At 51.8% G+C, this 2,500-nt stretch overlaps 3 non-coding genes and 8 pseudogenes across 3 annotated transcripts; all 11 read left to right on the top strand.

Annotated features, from left to right (window-relative positions):
* The first annotated feature begins 46 nt into the window (after positions 1-46).
* LOC131123378 (5S ribosomal RNA) lies at positions 47-155 on the top strand (annotated as a pseudogene).
* A 112-nt stretch (positions 156-267) lies between these two features.
* On the top strand, positions 268-396 carry LOC131121263 (5S ribosomal RNA; annotated as a pseudogene).
* A 112-nt stretch (positions 397-508) lies between these two features.
* Positions 509-617, top strand: LOC131122436 (5S ribosomal RNA; annotated as a pseudogene).
* Positions 618-729: 112 nt separating this feature from the next.
* LOC131121086 (5S ribosomal RNA) lies at positions 730-848 on the top strand. Its single transcript, XR_009127623.1, has one exon. It is a non-coding gene; the product is annotated as a 5S ribosomal RNA (ribosomal RNA).
* Positions 849-960: 112 nt separating this feature from the next.
* Positions 961-1,069, top strand: LOC131122143 (5S ribosomal RNA; annotated as a pseudogene).
* Positions 1,070-1,181: 112 nt separating this feature from the next.
* Positions 1,182-1,300, top strand: LOC131121197 (5S ribosomal RNA). Its single transcript, XR_009127731.1, has one exon. It is a non-coding gene; the product is annotated as a 5S ribosomal RNA (ribosomal RNA).
* A 112-nt stretch (positions 1,301-1,412) lies between these two features.
* On the top strand, positions 1,413-1,521 carry LOC131122435 (5S ribosomal RNA; annotated as a pseudogene).
* Positions 1,522-1,633: 112 nt separating this feature from the next.
* On the top strand, positions 1,634-1,762 carry LOC131121346 (5S ribosomal RNA; annotated as a pseudogene).
* A 112-nt stretch (positions 1,763-1,874) lies between these two features.
* Positions 1,875-1,983, top strand: LOC131122722 (5S ribosomal RNA; annotated as a pseudogene).
* A 112-nt stretch (positions 1,984-2,095) lies between these two features.
* On the top strand, positions 2,096-2,214 carry LOC131121085 (5S ribosomal RNA). Its single transcript, XR_009127622.1, has one exon. It is a non-coding gene; the product is annotated as a 5S ribosomal RNA (ribosomal RNA).
* Positions 2,215-2,326: 112 nt separating this feature from the next.
* Positions 2,327-2,435, top strand: LOC131122842 (5S ribosomal RNA; annotated as a pseudogene).
* The last annotated feature ends 65 nt before the right edge of the window (positions 2,436-2,500 follow it).

Raw genomic sequence — 2,500 nt, 5'->3', positions numbered from 1 at the left:
TTGGCCTGCGTCGCCTTCAAATAGGATCTTTTCAGTTGCCCTGGCAGCTTACGGCCACACTACCCTGAAAACGCCTGATCTCGGAAGCTAAGCAGGGGTGGGCCTGGTTTGTACTTGGATGGGAGACCGCCTGGGAATACCAGGTGCTGTAAGCTTTTAATGGTTTCTGCTCTTGCCTGACAGCAGAGGGCGCTGTTTGACACTTTTTGCTGGAGTCTAGTTTGGCCTGCGTCGCCTTCAAATAAGATTTTTTCAGTTGTCCTTAAAGCTTACGGCCATACTACCCTGAAAACGCCCGATCTCGTCCGATCTCGTCTGATCTCGGAAGCTAAGCAGGGGTGGGCCTGGTTAGTACTTGGATGGGAGACCGCCTGGGAATACCAGGTGCTGTAAGCTTTTTATGGTTTCTGCTCTTGCCTGACAGCAGAGGGCGCTGTTTGACACTTTTTGCTGGAGTCTAGTTTGGCCTGCGTCACCTTCAAATAGGATCTTTTCAGTTGACCTGGCAGCTTACGGCCATACTACCCTGAAAACGCCCGATCTCGGAAGCTAAGCAGGGGCGGGCCTGGTTAGTACTTGGATGGGAGACCGCCTGGGAATACCAGGTGCTGTAAGCTTTTTATGGTTTCTGCTCTATCCTGACAGCAGAGGGCGCTGTTTGACACTTTTTGCTGGAGTCTAGTTTGGCCTGCGTCGCCTTCAAATAAGATTTTTTCAGTTGTCCTTAAAGCTTACGGCCATACTACCCTCAAAACGCCTGATCTCGTTCGATCTCGGAAGCTAAGCAGGGGCGGGCCTGGTTAGTACTTGGATGGGAGACCGCCTGGGAATACCAGGTGCTGTAAGCTTTTTATGGTTTCTGCTCATGCCTGACAGCAGAGGGGGCTGTTTGACACTTTTTGCTGGAGTCTAGTTTGGCCTGCGTCGCCTTCAAATAGGATCTTTTCAGCTGCCCTGGCAGCTTACGGCCATACTACCCTGAAAACGCCCGATCTCGGAAGCTAAGCAGGGGTGGGCCTGGTTAGTACTTGGATGGGAGACCGCCTGGGAATACCAGGTGCTGTAAGCTTTTTATGGTTTCTGCTCTTGCCTGACAGCAGAGGGCGCTGTTTGACATGTTTTGCTGTAGTCTAGTTTGGCCTGCGTCACCTTCAAATAGGATCTTTTCAGTTGACCTGGCAGCTTACGGCCATACTACACTGAAAACGCCCGATCTCGTCCGATCTCGGAAGCTCAGCAGGGGAGGGCCTGGTTAGTACTTGGATGGGAGACCGCCTGGGAATACCAGGTGCTGTAAGCTTTTTATGGTTTCTGCTCTTGCCTGACAGCAGAGGGCGTTGTTTGACACTTTTTGCTGGAGTCTAGTTTGGCCTGCGTCGCCTTCAAATAGGATCTTTTCAGCTGCCCTGGCAGCTTACGGCCATACTACCCTGAAAACGCCCGATCTCGGAAGCTAAGCAGGGGCGGGCCTGGTTAGTACTTGGATGGGAGACCGCCTGGGAATACCAGGTGCTGTAAGCTTTTAATGGTTTCTGCTCTTGCCTGACAGTCGAGGGCGCTGTTTGACACTTTTTGCTGGAGTCTAGGTTGGCCTGCGTCGCCTTCAAATAAGATTTTTTCAGTTGTCCTTAAAGCTTACAGCCATACTACCCTGAAAACGCCCGATCTCGTCCGATCTCGTCTGATCTCGGAAGCTAAGCAGGGGTGGGCCTGGTTAGTACTTGGATGGGAGACCGCCTGGGAATACCAGGTGCTGTAAGCTTTTTATGGTTTCTGCTCTTGCCTGACAGCAGAGGGCGCTGTTTGACACTTTTTGCTGGAGTCTAGTTTGGCCTGCGTCGCCTTCAAATAGGATCTTTTCAGTTGATCTGGCAGCTTACGGCCATACTACCCTGAAAACGCCCGATCTCGGAAGCTAAGCAGGGGCGGGCCTGGTTAGTACTTGGATGGGAGACCGCCTGTGAATACCAGGTGCTGTAAGCTTTTTATGGTTTCTGCTCTATCCTGACAGCAGAGGGCGCTGTTTGACACTTTTTGCTGGAGTCTAGTTTGGCCTGCGTCGCCTTCAAATAAGATTTTTTCAGTTGTCCTTAACGCTTACGGCCATACTACCCTCAAAACGCCTGATCTCGTTCGATCTCGGAAGCTAAGCAGGGGCGGGCCTGGTTAGTACTTGGATGGGAGACCGCCTGGGAATACCAGGTGCTGTAAGCTTTTTATGGTTTCTGCTCTTGCCTGACAGCAGAGGGGGCTGTTTGACACTTTTTGCTGGAGTCTAGTTTGGCCTGCGTCGCCTTCAAATAGGATCTTTTCAGCTGCCCTGGCAGCTTACGGCCATACTACCCTGAAAACGCCCGATCTCGGAAGCTAAGCAGGGGTGGGCCTGGTTAGTACTTGGATGGGAGACCGCCTGGGAATACCAGGTGCTATAAGCTTTTTATGGTTTCTGCTCTTGCCTGACAGCAGAGGGCGCTGTTTGACATGTTTTGCTGGAGTCTAG

The sequence above is a fragment of the Doryrhamphus excisus genome, chromosome 2 (genome assembly GCF_030265055.1).
Source record: "Doryrhamphus excisus isolate RoL2022-K1 chromosome 2, RoL_Dexc_1.0, whole genome shotgun sequence".
Lineage (NCBI taxonomy): Eukaryota > Metazoa > Chordata > Actinopteri > Syngnathiformes > Syngnathidae > Doryrhamphus > Doryrhamphus excisus.
Note: the sequence above shows the minus strand (reverse complement) of the source record. Positions and strands in the feature narration are given on the sequence as shown.